The 16,088-nt window shown below is 44.7% G+C and overlaps 1 long non-coding RNA gene across 1 annotated transcript in view; it reads right to left on the reverse strand.

Moving 5' to 3' along the window:
• Positions 1-16,088, reverse strand: part of LOC136580959 (uncharacterized) — a 75,321-nt gene that overhangs the window by 51,177 nt on the left and 8,056 nt on the right. The window contains exon 2 of the long non-coding RNA XR_010787035.1: positions 3,046-3,151. This is a non-coding gene — a long non-coding RNA (uncharacterized lncRNA). The remainder of the gene's footprint in view (positions 1-3,045; positions 3,152-16,088) is intronic.

The raw sequence follows: 16,088 nt of genomic DNA on the forward strand, positions 1-16,088 counted from the left end.
ATAAACAGCAGGCGGCACTATTCTAACACTAGTCCTGGAATATCTAGGTAACAAACATTTTGAATACGTGTAAATGCAAAAAACTGTGTTTAATTATGGTCTCAATTTAACTATAAACAATATTTTTTTGTGGGAGACCCCCTTCGTACACTTATAAATGGACTACCCCAGCATTTACCGTAGATGGTATGTATCTAGCAATTTCCTAAAACATTCTTAAATTGTCTGAAATTAGGAGGGAAAAAAGGGTCCAAACTTTATTTTTCCCAGAAGCAGCACCCTAGTTCAGGGGTTGTGTCTTATATTGCAGCTGTACCTCATTCAATAGAACTGGACTGATCTGCAATAGTAGATCCAGACCATGGGACAAGAGTGACATTGTTTCTAGGAAGAAAAAAAAAGACTGTCCTCTAATCGCACACTTTCTTTGTGATCTCTTTAATCGGTTGATATTAAGTTATCTGCTGAATAGGGAATAACTAGCTGATCAATGGGGGTCCAACCACCAGGAGCCCACAAATCACCAGAAAGGTGGTTCCTATCCCGAGAAACTGGCAAAATGAATGAAGGAGCAGCGTGCATGCTCAACTTAGCGCTTGAACTCAGCTATGTTTGGCGCTTCCCTTAAAATGAGTGGAGCGGTGGCTGAGCATGCACGCTGACACACCATTCATTTTGCCAGCTTTTCACAGGACAGGGACCACTATTCTGGGAATTGGTGGGGGTTCCAGTGGTCCCCCCATTGATCAGTTAGTTATCCCTTATCTTGTGGGGTTCTCCTGGAAAATATTATTGTTGACTTATCCTTAGGATAAGTCATCAAATTGATCGGCTGAGGTCCACCACTTGAGACCCCGGCTGATCGAGTGCCTGCTGTCAGCACTGCAACACACAGAGGAATGGGATGGAAGCCGATACTCCGACCCTGTAGTGGCCAGTGCTTGGAAAACCCCTTATTAAGCTAGATTGCTTTTAGCCAAAATCAAGGAGGACAAGTAGACTTGTCCTCCTAGATGGAGACACAATATTAAAGTGTGATTAGAGTCGTTGAGCATACAAACACTCTTCTGCATTCCCATTACTTTCTTTTTCATCTAATCTAAAAAACCCTACATGCTTTTTCTTGCACCAGACTTTGGGCACTTTGCCTCACCTAAGGAGGATGGGTTTGGTGTCATTCGATGCCTTAGATCTTCACCACTGCTGTAAAATCCTACAATATGAGGTTGCTACATTGAGTGACCTGTCGGGGCACATCAAAGTTCCACATGTTAAAGGGTTTTCCAGTCAAAAACACTATTGATGACCTATCATCAGGATAGGTCATTATTAGTCATCCAACTAGGAAGGTAACTGTGACAAAGGTGCATGTTTTATTGTGATTGGTTAATTGTAGGTGATGTATTTTGCATAAATAATATGTACTGTGTTGTATAAGCTTGAAGAAGGCCACCACGGCCGAAATTGTCATGGTGATGAGGCAATAAAGTTTTGTCTTCTACATCTGCTTATGCTGCCGGTTACCTTCCTAGTTGGATGGCTTACAAATTGGAACTTGTCTGGTTTGAGTTCCTTTTCTGGCTTCTGCATGACCCAGTCTGACCCAGAGTGGGATGACTTTGGTGCTGCTAGTTGGACTCTGAATATTCTAGATAGGTCATTATTAGTTGATCGCCAGGATCCGCCACTTGGGACCCCGACCGATCAGCTGTGCTGGCGCGAGCTATCAGCGCCGCAATAACAGATGTCGGCGCGGAAGCCTCCGCACCAACGTCCCATGTAATGGCCGATGCTGGTAACTGCAGGCATGGCTCTCATTGAAATCTCACTGCAACTATATGAGCTGCGGACCCCGGCTGATCAACTATAGATGACCTATCCTGATGAAAGATCATCAATAGTATTTTTGAACGGAAAACCCCTTTAAGTATAGCTCGAGCGCCATTATGAAGATTCAAGCATTACTAAGCAACGTCCATAGTCTCGCAATGTCTCTCCCTCACCGTTGTGAGACTATGAACGTCGCTGCAGGCTGAAGCAAAGGAGAGTCAGAAGCACCAGTGAGAGAAACACACACAGACATTAGAGAGGGAGGGGGGAGAGCAGCATCATGGAGGGTGGAGGGGAGAAGGGAAATGGAGAGGGGGGAGAGAGAAGCGGCTTGCAGAGATTGGGAAAAAGGGGGGAGGGACAGAGAAGCAGCATGGAGGGGGGCAGAGAAGCGGCATGGAGAGAGAAGGAGGGGGGAGAGGAAGAGAGAAGTGGCATGGAGAGATATGAGAGAAGCGGCATGGAAGCAAGGGGGGGGGGAAGGAAAGAGCAGTGGCATGGAGCGGGGCACAGAGAAGTGGCATGGAGAGGGGGCACGGAGGGGGGTGAGAACAGCAGCATGGAAAGGGAGACGAGAGAAGCAGCATGGAGAGAGAGGGAGAGAGGGAGCGAGACGTGACATGGAGAGAGAGGGAGAGGGGGATAGAGGGAGAGAAAAGCAGAATGGAGGGGGGGAGAGAAGCAGCATGGAGGGGAGAGAGAGAAGTGGCATGGAGGGTGGAAGAGAGTAGCGGCATGGAGAAGGGGATAGAGAAGTGGTATGCAGAGAGGCGGTAGGTAGAGAGAGGTGGAGGAGAGAAGTGGCATGGAGAGAAAGGGAGAAGGAGAGAGAAGTGGTATGGAGAGAGGGGGGAGAAGTAGTAAGAGAGGGGAGAGGAGAGGTAGTAAGAGAGGGGGGAGAAGAGAAGCAGCATGGAGAGAAAGGGAGAGAGAGAGGGAAATTCACAACAACCATTTTTCCAAAAACATTATGTTTGCGTAGCAAACATCGGGCCAATCTAGTTTCTTAAAAGAAGGCAAATAAAATATTTCTATATGACCTTAAGATTGTACACATTCACATCCATATAAATGAAGGGTCCCTAGAAAGTAGTAGGTAAATAATCATCCATCTAAAAAACTATCCCGTATGGATCCCCTCATTATACTTTATATATTAGGTGATTCTTTACTTGAAGACAAAGTTTATTTTCTCCAAATCTAACTTCGACTTACTGTAAGATGCATCAAGTTTATTTGAGGGAAAAACCATCTCAGGAAGCGAGTACATCTGGAACAATTCTGTATATGTTGTGAAGAAAACGTATAAACAGGCTTTTCTCTGTGGGGAAAACAGATGGATTTTTTTTCACTCTCCAAAACTTGGAAACCAAACGGCTTTAATGAGAAACAAATATTTTTGGTCCTATTCCTGCGAGTCGCCTCCCATCCAGAGCAAGCAAACGCTGACAATTCAGATATAGAACTAGGAATCTTTTACTTGCCCATGCTGTATATGTCGGCTGGCATTGCCTGGCATCTATATGGGGGCTATTATGGCTGATACTGTATGGATATAGGTTAGGCCATCAATTTCTGATCCAACTCCTGAGAACCCAACCAATTGGCAGATGGGGCAGCAGCACTCACTGTGGCTGTGCTTGGTACTACAGTGAGCGCTAAAGCCCTTTCACTGCAGTACCAGATACAGCCACATTCTTATGGCTGGTACTAATGTGGATGAACACTGAAACTGATCCAATGAAAACTTGCTCACTCGATTTTATGCTGCACTCGGGGGTCACAGTTCCAATTTCCAGGTGTAATAAAGCGGCCATTCAGTGTAGAATACCAATACAAAGCATTATAAGAATGATATACTCACACAGTGAGCAGCCAAGATTTTTAGGCTCAACCTTTTACTGTAGCTGAAGGTCGCACTTTGCACATCTTATTAGTTATATAAGGTGATATTAGGACATTGCTGTGCGTGCCTAATATTATTAATATTATTACGCGTTGTCATGGAGAATAATACAATGGCAATGTGTTGTTGATTGTGCGGGGGAATAAATAAATACAATGCAGCAATGCAGAAACTCCCTCTCCCGGGATGCATATTCTGGCACAGCGATGAGAGCTACAACATAAGGAAAGAATTTCAGTTTCTCCCAATTGGTTGCTGTACAGAGGTTATACAAGAGCAAATTAATCCCTGGGATTCTTGCAATTCTGCTTTTGACTTTTTATGGCCTATGCTAAAGCTCCCTTGTGAAAATTAGTTCCATTAATTGAGTTTCTTTAAATTCTTTTGGTGGATAACTTTGCTCTGAATTCCATTGGTCCCATTAACTCATAATATGATGTAGACGGCTGGTGCAGCTATGGTGAATGTTCGTTTAGATGGGAGCAGCATTACAGAAATACCTCATTTGGTTTTTTTTAAAGTGTATCTGTCATTGTACCATTACTGTTATAAGGTTGCTCTGCTTTGAATCATCTTCTGACATGTCATAGAGATACACTATCCTACCAAAAGTATCTGGACGTCAGTAGGATGGATCGTGTCTTATTAGCATGGCGAGTGTCCTAAACCATGCTACAGAAGATGCCGACCCTCGGAGGTGTCAGGCATAGTTTGTGATGAGAACTGCATGCTATTGGATATATGGGTTATGCCGCTGCACACAAGCCGTCCATCATGAAGAGCAATGCATCAGCTATCTACTTTGGTGCAAGGAGTGTCAGCATTGGACAGTTGAGCAATGAAAGAACGTTCTATGGAGTGAAGATTACACTACTCCTTCTTCAGATCAGATGGACTTACCTGGGTGTGGAGGAGGCCTGGGCAACACCTTGTACCTGAGTGTGTTGTGCCAACAGGTACGTACGGCGGAGGTTCCTTTATGGCCTTGGGATATTTTACATGGCATGGCCTCGGTCCATGGTTGTAGTGGCAAGAACCACGAACACGGTGGTGTACCCTGACATTGTAGATAATAATGTGCTGCTGACAATATGACAATACTCTGGGAATGGTCGGCCACACTTCCAACCAGAGAACGCACCTTGTCGCTGATCCAACGCCGTTTTATGTTGGTTTGAGGATATGGATGCTCCATGATTGGACTGTCAGTCTCCCGACCTGAATGGACCCAACTGAACATCTTTGGGACGAACAGGAACATTCGGTCAGGAACTATGAATAGCATCCGTCTTGTTTGAGCGAACTCACCAGATGTTTCCATTCACAGATATTGATTAAAATTTAATGACTTTTATTGAAATATTCTAAAAAACGTGGGCTCACATATAACACTTACAGACAATACATAAAGAGACAGGTAACATATAAACAAAGAATAGGCCCTAGTAGAAATATGTAGGGTAACGTATCTCTCAGATAGATTTTTGGAGATAGGTACCGCTCATAAATATGAAAAAGGATAAGAATCCAGATGGAGAGAGAATAATATCCAAATCTAGAGAATATGTACTTGGATACTAGTGCGGTACAGGAAATGGTACCTATTTAGGGCACAATGTTATTAAGTATACTCATGTTGCTAAAACAATTTTTCAATGAATTCCCATTAGTAGCACGGTTATCGCATATACGGGTGCTAGGTGCATGGGCTCATTACATGTCAGTGATGCTGACCAAAACGTTACGAAGGCTTGCTTGACGCGTTTCCCTACCCTTGTAGGGGGCAGTTCCTCAGGAGCACGGGTAATTATTGCCCGTAGATTCGTGTATCTAAGATTGTCACGTTGTGTTAGAGTGGATGGCTAGAGACCTTAGAGGAGCACTCGCTTTAGTAAACCTCGAGTGACAGAATAATCTCTATTTGGGTGTTGCATTAACCTATATTGGTCATAGAAATCTACAGAACAATGCGATCACCCTAATGGATAATGCAGGAATTTTTTAGGAGGGCATCACCTGGCATTGCTCCAGTAGCTGGTGACTAAGCTTGATCTTAGGTCACCAATTGCTATCCGGAGGCTCTATCTGAGACATTCGAATACTGGTATATACCATTCTATATGCCAGACCGAATGAATGACCCTCTCTCTCTCTAAATATTCAAAGAGAAAGCCCGACAGCGGTACTAATATAGATACCGCGCCTGAACTGCAAAGTAAGAAGTGGTAACCGTAATTGTACGGGAAATATCGAACAGGTGGCATCGCCTTAGCAGGACCAAACTATAGCAGGACCACGTCCTGGCGCACCAATCCTGTTGCTCTATTGTTTCAACGTGACAATCTTAGATACACGAATCTACGGGCAATAATTACCCGTGCTCCTGAGGAACTGCCCCCTACAAGGGTAGGGAAACGCGTCGAGCAAGCCTTCGTAACGTTTTGGTCAGCATCACTGACATGTAATGAGCCCATGCACCTAGCACCCGTATATGCGATAACCGTGCTACTAATGGGAATTCATTGAAAAATTGTTTTAGCAACATGAGTATACTTAATAACATTGTGCCCTAAATAGGTACCATTTCCTGTACCGCACTAGTATCCAAGTACATATTCTCTAGATTTGGATATTATTCTCTCTCCATCTGGATTCTTATCCTTTTTCATATTTATGAGCGGTACCTATCTCCAAAAATCTATCTGAGAGATACGTTACCCTACATATTTCTACTAGGGCCTATTCTTTGTTTATATGTTACCTGTCTCTTTATGTATTGTCTGTAAGTGTTATATGTGAGCCCACGTTTTTTAGAATATTTCAATAAAAGTCATTAAATTTTAATCTATATCTGTGAAGGGTTTCAGTAAACTTTATATAGATTTCTATACCACTGTGATTTCACCAGATGTTTCCAGGATGAATGGAGGGAAATACCAGCTGAAGTATATCAGGCATTAGTAGAAAGAATGCCACGGCGAGTATCCAACGTCATTAGGGCCAAAGAGCCCCACTAAGCACTAACACGTGGAAATAGATACTACTTCTGATTCTTGAAAAAGTGTTTGTCAGAAAATGAAAACGACACACATCCATGAGCTGAGATCACTACCGATATGGAGAATACGGTGCCTTGTTCTGCTCAGTATGGCAACAAAACTCCTATACTAGTAGTCAAACATAACAGAGCTAGTGACTCAAGGGTCTCTGAATGCCCTCACCACCGCTACTTTACACCCTTTCAATGGTCACTGATGTTTCTTCTTATATACTAGTCAGTGTGATCGCTAGCAAAAGTGCTATAAAATTTATTTTCCTAAAATGACCTTTTAGTGCTGAAAAATCGCTCTAAAGTACTGTCCATTATCTTCTTCCAAATGTGCTGTCCACTACCTGCTGTAAAGCATGTCACTAGAGATGGGAGGACAGAACAGGATGTGGAGGAGGTGGTGAGTCATCTTGCTCCTTGAGGTGTACAGAGAGTAGAGGAGGAAAAGGAGGAGAGACTCAGGCAGATGCTGCCAGCAGCTAACAGTAAGTAACTTTTGATTATTTTAGATTGTGCAATCACATCTCCACTGCTCAGTACTGCTGTAGTGTCCTCCATGATGATGTTATGTTTTTGTGTGTGTTAAGGACAGTTAGAGACCAGAATCTACAGTTCTCTGTACACAGTGTATAGAATACAGCACAGCAGCCAGGCACCTCTCACCAGTCTGAGAAAACTGTGAATCAGATGTAAATGGGGAAAATACAAGATACACATCATATAATGGCCAGAAATAGTGCTATTCCTCATGTACACACACAATGGCTTATTCTGAAAAGTCGTCTGAAAGGTTAGGTACGCTGTAACAAGGCGTTATTGAAATGCTTTCCAAGAGAAAAAAATTGTTCTGGTCCTTCTGACTGGAAAAGAGGTGGGAGGTACATGGACAATTCCTGATCAAACCAACAGATCTATATTATGACACTCCCAGAAATGGGGCATGTACTGCACCTCTGTATGCCAACCATCTTATATGGAGAGATACAGAATTAGTTTTTCACACCAGTGCCTGACGTATTACTGAACCTTTCTCCTTGCTGTTTGGGGTAAATACAGGGCCATACAGAAGCACCATATGGCAGCACAGGCCGTGACTTCATATCATGGAACTATAGAGATTCTGTGTGATGTCATAGACTTAGCCATGTTCCGCAGGTCTTAGCAAACGTATGCACATGTAAGAGGAATTTCTCTGCTGGTTCATTAGAAGGTTTACAGACATAAAGAGAAATCACATGGGCAGATAATGGTGCAAAACAGAAAAAACTCACCTTTACTAAGAGCTTCTCCACCTCCAGCCTGTCCAATCCTGGAAGTGACTGCAGTAGTCATGTGCCATTCATTGCTCATGTGACCACTGAGCCAATTATAGGCCTCAATAGACATCTGTGCATTAATGGCATGTGACTGCTGGGGCCAGTGATTGGCTGAGCAATGAATGGCACATGAGCACTGTAGTCACTTCCAGGATCAGACCGACGGGGACCAGAGTAGCAGTGCTGGATGGTGGAGACCACTGAGAAGGTGAGTATGGCTTTTTTTCTGTTTTACATAATTATTTGCTCCGTGTGATTTTTTTAATGTCGAAAACCCCCTTTAAATTAGCTTGCACCGCACCACCTCTTGTCTTTAAAGGGATTCTGTCACTAGAAAACAAAAATTCTATACTTACCTATTCCTCTACCGTCAGCCTTCTTACCATATCTTCTGCCCGCCAATCTTCTCCTGTCTCCTGCAGTCCCACGGGTCACCTCACCTCCAGCAGGCCGATTCTTCATCTTCCGGGGACAAAGTGTCCATTTTCTGCATTCTCCTTCCTGCACGGCAATGTACGCTGTCACTAGTGACGTAGCATTCACAGTCTAGCAGAGAGTGCTGAGCTATTGCCAAAACTGTGCATGAGTGCTGTCTCTCTGCAATAGTATGTGAACTCTCGCGGTGTGACAGCGCACATGTGTAGTCTTGGCAATAGATCACCATTCCTTTCTAGGCAGTGAACATTATATCACTAGTAGAGATGAGCGAGCACGCTCGGATAAGTCAGTTGCTCGAGCAAGCCTCGCTCTTCTCGAGTAACTGCATTCTTGTCTGAGCATGCTCTGGGGGCGGTGGGGGGGGGGGAGATCTCTTTCACTCTCTCCCCCGCTACCCCCTGCTATCCCCCACCCCCGAGCACGCTCGGACAAAAATGCAGTTACTCGAGAAGAGCGAGGCTTGCTTGAGCAACTGACTTATCCGAGCGTGCTCGCTCAACTCTAACCACTAGTGATGTAACCTACACTGACCTGCTGAAAGGAGAATGCAGAGGAACAACGCTCCATAACAAGCAGAGGATCCGGATGGCTTGCGGTGAGCTGACCCCGGGGGATTGAAGAAGATCAGCAAGGAGAAGGTGCGGTAAGAAGACGGGGAAGGAATTGGTGAGTATTGATTTTTTTTTTGACGAAACCCCTTTAAGGCTCACTAGAAGCTGTGATTCTGAGGGGATGTTCAGTGGAAGTGATTTACAGCCACTCCTTCTAATCTATTGTATAACAGTTGCCTGGCGCTCCAAGTTCAAGCGCAGAGGTAGGAGCCACTGTTTGGGACAGCTTTCAAACAGAACCCAACGCTCAGAAAGTGATACTCAAATAAATGAAAACTGCATGAAAGCAATCTGCAAATATCAAATTGTGATGTTTGAGTCTGATCCGGCCCCTCCGCAAACTACTGGACTGAGCTGCTAGATGAAACTGGCAGTAAGTAGTTATAGAAGCGCTGCAGAATGCCGCACATATGCCGCACTATTTGCAATTCTCCTATATATTCCAAAGCCTATCTATGAAAGTTCTTATAGGTGTGCCCCATAAAGCTTGTCCATAAATGGCCAGGATATTGCGTATAACAGCTGCCTTTATAACAAGTGACAAGATGAGACGAAACTCAAAGAGTGATGATGAGCCAAGCTGCAAAGAAAACAGTAAGACGATTGGGGTATTTGTATGAAGTCCTGATTTCGGCTGCATACCTCCAGTAATATATTGCGCTGGAGACTCCATGTTTTATCATTCAGCGTTATACTGCCCTAGAGCGCCATCTACAGCTATAGAATTGGTAAAGCCAAGAAAAACATTAGAGCTAAATGTGGAGGTAGAAATAAGGCGCTTGGAAGCTCCAGTCCTTAAAGGGGTTGTCCCGCGCCGAAACGGGTTTTTTTTTTTTTCAACCCCCCAATCCCCCCCCCCCCCCCCCCCGTTCGGCGCGAGACAACCCCGATGCAGGGACCTAAAGAAAAATCCGCACAGCGCTTACCTGAATCCCCGCGCTCCGGTGACTTCTTACTTACCGGCTGAAGATGGCCGCCGGCATCTTCTCCCTCGGTGGACCGCAGGGCTTCTGTGCGGTCCATTGCCGATTCCAGCCTCCTGATTGGCTGGAATCGGCACGTGACGGGGCGGAGCTACACGGAGCCCCATTGAGATAAGAAGAAGACCCGGACTGCGCAAGCGCGTCTAATTTGGCCATTAGACGGCGAAAATTAGTCGGCTCCATGGAAACGAGGACGCCAGCAACGGAGCAGGTAAGTGAAAAACTTCTTATAACTTCTGTATGGCTCATAATTAATGCACAATGTACATTACAAAGTGCATTAATATGGCCATACAGAAGTGTATAGCCCCACTTGCTGCCGCGGGACAACCCCTTTAAGGTCCATCCACGCTGGCGGATATTCTGTCCGTATTCACTCTGTATGTTTTACTTAATAAATATGGTCAGACTATGAATCCATTGAAGTATAGTGGTGGAGTGAAATGTTCGTTTTTTTATGTGGACCGATGTTACACACAAAGCGAATTGCAGCAGGTATAATGGTCCGCACTAGTATCTGTAGTCACTGTATTTTTTATTTGCACATTGGGTTGTGACAAAACTGGCATAAAGGCATCTTCAGACGACCACAGGATAGGTGCTAAAAGTCTGACTGATGGGGCTCTCACGACTGAGACCCCCACCGATCCTTAGAACGGGGATGCCCTTTTCCACTTTCTTCCTCACTGTGGGCTCACTGCACCCAACGCAGCGAAGAGGAGATGAATTGATGCAGTGGTTGCGCATTCGCTGAGCTGCTCCATTAATTTCACTTGGGCTGATAGAAATCCCAGTCCCATTAAAGATTAATGAAGCCGCACCATGCATGCTCGACTGCCACTCCACTCGATCTCCTCCTCCTGCAGGGGGTGCAGTCAGCCCACGGTGAGGAGGAGAGGTTCACACAGGACCCCCGTTCTTGGGTGTAATACGGCACATTTATGTACCTGTCAGGGCATATGCCATTTCAATTTGTGACAATCGCAGTATTCACAGCGTTTTTGGTACGCATGCTTTTTTACACGCGTTTCATCTGTATTAACTGCATTTTTCATCTATATTAACATTTGTATAAACTGCAAGAGGGACCAATTTATGTCATTTTGTTACCCACGCTCTGCAGGCAACATGTGTAAAAAGACCACATAGACTTTAATGGGCAGTTTCTGTTTGTAATATGGACCAAAATAGGAGGTGCTGCAATTTATTTTTATGCGCGTAAACAATGACACGCCTGCATACCCCAACGCAAATCAATGGGGTTTATATTGTCCATACAAAATACAGACACAATCTAGACAGAAAATATGCCAGTGTGAATGTGCCCTTATACAGATGAGAGCCCCGACCGGGCCATGGATCTACTGACCCAAGCTGGATCAATATGATGCTTTGAGTTTGGGTCAGCAGACCTGCAGTTTGGCTGGAAGAGCCATAAATGTGCCGATAATACTCTTGTGTGAAATTGGTCAAATATTGATCAAAAAGTTGTATATACCCAAAATGGGACCTATCACGGAGAGAGAGGGGGGGCCCCGACCAATCCCACCTCTGCCGCCTATTCGTCACGGATTGACTATTCTGGGCACTCTCGCCGCTGAAATACTGATCACGGCAGAGCCTCGATCGATCAATCTAGCGGGATTGCAAGCTTGGAGTCTTTAGAATACAGACTTCTGCATGCATGCGAAGCAAAAGCTCAAATCACCGCCTGATTCGGTCTAACGGCTCCTGCACTCTACAATACCCATACGCACTCGCTAGGACCACCAGCTTTTACAGGTAAACTGGAACCCAGATTTATGAATTATAAGCACAATCTTCAAAGTTATGGTTCGCTTTAAAACAGACAAGGCTTGACTAATAAATTGCATATTTATTCTAAAAAAGACTAGCAGTGCGAAATATCTATATGTATACAAAAATATACAGAAAATGATGTTACAATGGAGATAAGGGTATACAGGTAAACACAACAAACAGTATTTTAAAATAAAAGGGGGAAAGATGTCAGCTCACGGCACGGAACGGAAATGGTATTTATCCACTTGTACATTTTACCTGTGTTACTAGGAATCAACAGTGTATCAAGTTGAACTAAGTTAGGCTTTTTTCAGTATAGAATGTATGGTCTACAGCAGGGGTGCCCAACCTTCTCTGGTTTAAGGGCCACACTGTTATAATAAACAGGAACAGCTTCTGAATATGGGAGAACTTATTCACACTGGCCTGTTTTGATGCATTTCCTTTTTATTCACTTTGCTGCAGGATATCCCAGTGGACAGGGAATAACTTTTCTGTAAAGCTCCTTTAATGTTTCCACATGTCTTAGGTCTTGTGACCATACCAAAAAAGCCAGCATGTTAATAACCATATGAAAGGATGACTCAAGACACCAAACTGTGACTTCCTCATGCACAACCATCATGAGACCTCAAATTAGCGAACTTTTAAAATACTCTAGACGTCTACATTAATTAGGAACAAGTGTGTTTTCTAAAGCTAGCAATCAACGTCAGCAGTGGGATCTGAACCTATGCTTCCATTTGGAGTCCAGAGTAACCCACTTCGCATAAGGGCTCATTCGCACAGGCGTATATACTCTATGTATTCTGCGAGTAATAAGGAGTGCTGAATTCCCATTAATTTGCACTGGTGTATACAGAACTGCGTTTTTCACACAGATATTTACGCACGTGAAAAAAAATCGCAGCATGTCCCAATTTATAACGGACCAAAACAGCCCATTATGTTACGTTCGTGTGGGCAAACAAGCACCAGGCCCACACGAACGAGACCCAACAGGTACAGAATGGGAACCAACAGACAACTGACAGCCGGACAGACTGTGAGGTAATAGACAGAGCTGGCACTCAGAACACGGAAGGGGAAACAGACCCTGTGCGGAAGGGAAGATAGCGAGGCCCTACCTAACAGCGGAGTGATCGCCTCAATAAAGGCGGCCCCACGCTGGAACCTCAGCCCTGGCTCTCCCAGAATAGGTGGTACACAGAGCCAGGACAAGTACCGACAATCCAAATACACAAACAGGAAACTGACAGATGACAAACAAACTTACCACTCAACCTCGCACACTAAAGCAGATGATAAAGCTGAATATAAAAACGAGGGATTAGATTGTGCATTGGCCAATAAACTTAAGCCGCAAGCCCAACGATCAAGGGTCCTTGTGTCTTGCGGTCCCTACTCTAGCAAGACACACAATCAGGCAGCACAGGACACAAAACACACGGCAAGCTGCAAAGCAACATGTCCAGGCACTACACACACAGCAAGCTGCAGAGAGACATGACACATACTGAGGAGACAAGACTGAGGAGATACAGCTTCCTCTTGCAGAGAGGCTGAAGTTTATAACTACACCCAGACACAGGGGATTGGCTGACCTGAGCAACCACACCCAGCCAGCTCAATTAACCCCTGACCTGTGAAGGTGTGCAACAGGAAGCCTGTAAAACAACAGGTCGAGGATGCACAACCTAACACCCTTGAAGTCAATGCGGTTGCACAAATATGCAGTGAGTACACATAATACATGCATATGCACTGTGTATTTACATATGAAATCAATGGATCCGCTTTCCTTTGTTTTTTGTGCACAAGAAAAACACTGTTATTGCCTACAGAAAAAACCCTGAAAGCAGAGCCAGATACACAGGGAACGCACCGTGTTTCACTTTGTGAAAATGCTGCGTATTTATGAACCGAAAACTTCCTACACCCATGTGAATGAGCCCCAACAGTTAACACTAGAGTCTGATATGTTAGACCACTGGCCACCCTAACAACATACAGATAAAGGCGTTTCAGAGTTCCGTTTTCCTGCTCCATTCTGGAAGCAGGAAAACAACGCCCCCTGGCTGAGCAGTTCCATCTTGTGATGGAACCCAATGGACCCTCATTGACTATAATGGGGTCGGTTTGATCTCCAACCAGCAACCCGGAATTTACAGAACGAAATAGTGGAAATCAGAGATGGAGGTTCTGACCAGAACCTCTGACGCTGATGTGAAGGAGCCCTCAACAACCCAACATTATCCCACTGGGCTAAGCAGTTTTAAAAATTCCCCTAATGTTTATATTTCATCATTTTTGTAAGAAGAGGGACAGTATGAATATCTGCTGATCTGGGACATCTGACATTTTTTCCATTTTACTGGGTCTCTAATCTTTTCACATCGAGAATTTCAACATGTCCAATCCTTTGTTTCTATGGGGGATAAGTTGCTGCCAGAGGTGTCTCCCCGCATCTCATTCCCCTCTCCCCAAGTATGATGGAGTAGACAAAAATTACTTTTGATACTAGCCACTGAGGAAGGGGCGAAGATAGCCTCGAAACGTGTTTGGAGTTTTTTTTAGAAGCACCAGGATATTTTATTGAATGGAACCACATAGCTGTATACATTATTCAACAGTCTTTCTACTTAGGTTAATTGTTAATCCTGGTATACAGGCAGGTAGGAACTATTAGGGGTTGATCCAGGGAACAGTCTGATTGCCATTAGGGAGTCGGGAAGGAATTTTTTCCCAAAAAAGGCTATTTGGCTTCTGCTCTTGGGGTTTTTTGCCTTCCTCTGGATCAACAACACAGGAGGCTATACAGGCTGGACTAGATGGACATTGTCTTCATTCGGCCTAACGAACTATGTTACTATGTATGTTACTACATCTACTGGAGACGGTGGAGGGTCATTTGCCGCTGTGGAGGTGAATAGGTCTGTTGGATTGAACTGTATAGCAATGTACTTAATTCGGCAGCTATCCACCATATATAATTGTTATAACACCCACTGTGGGTTGTGAATCACTTCCTTTAGGATGGAGTACGCCTTGCAGCACACCTTTTTGTGTTGTCACCACCCTGCTGTGCAATATGTCATATTGACTATACTATTCAAACAACAGACAGCCAAGAATTTGCAGCGCCACCCTGCATGCATGAAGTGTTGGAGTACCTGGAGCGCTACTGCAGCAAGCATGAAGGAACGCTGGAGGCAGCGTGGGGGGTCAGTGGCGGTGTCCGGCAGTTGGAATCAATATACTTCCCCCAACTCAGAGGCCACTAGAGGGCGTTCTGCTAATCCAAATGAAAGAGACTTCAGACAACGGCCACTTCAGCGGACGCACGCGCCATTTATGATAAACGTCACACTACAAATATTCAATAAGTTAATAAGTCCCCCCTTGTTTTCTGCAATGCTCGTGATTCACTAAACCACGTTTTCCATTTCTGAGCGCAGCAGATCAGCTCTACGGCTCCTTTACATGCACGTATTGTCACAGCATATTAAGGGCGCGGAATACACTGTACCAATTTGCAATCGGCTCCCATGTTGCTGCTCACACATATTGCGCAAAATACACGTACAACAGAGATCGCAGCATGTTCTATCATGGCACGTATACAGGCCAAGATAGAGCATGGCGATCGGCGACCCGCGGTAATATTATTGTGTACTTGCTACGTGTTGCGCGGCTGTGACATGCAGGCGGCAAGCATTGAATTGCGCTTGTGTGAAGCAGCCCTTTATCGCTACAACATGCCACCGCATGCTGACACTGATTCAGGTCTGTTCCGGTAGACCTGGTCTGCTACAGCACCACCTATTGGCGACTTTTTTAACTATTTTTTTTTTCCGGAATAACGAGTGCATCCCCCGAGGCGTCCATTGGCAGAAACCCTTCCTATTTAGAGCAGTAGAACGCCCTCCAGAGGCCTCTGAGTTGAAAAAGTTTTATTTCACTAAGGCCGGGCTCACAAGAACGTCTGATTATCGTCTATTACGCATGCTCTAACGCCCATGGACAGGTGACCTACTCCTGCAGCGCCACCTATTGGACGGCAGCATTCCCTCAAACCACTGTCCAACCCTTTACACAGGTCTTTATAACAATGATTGTGAATTGTATATTATAAATACCTGTATAAAGGGT

The sequence above is a fragment of the Eleutherodactylus coqui genome, chromosome 10 (assembly GCF_035609145.1).
Source record: "Eleutherodactylus coqui strain aEleCoq1 chromosome 10, aEleCoq1.hap1, whole genome shotgun sequence".
Lineage (NCBI taxonomy): Eukaryota > Metazoa > Chordata > Amphibia > Anura > Eleutherodactylidae > Eleutherodactylus > Eleutherodactylus coqui.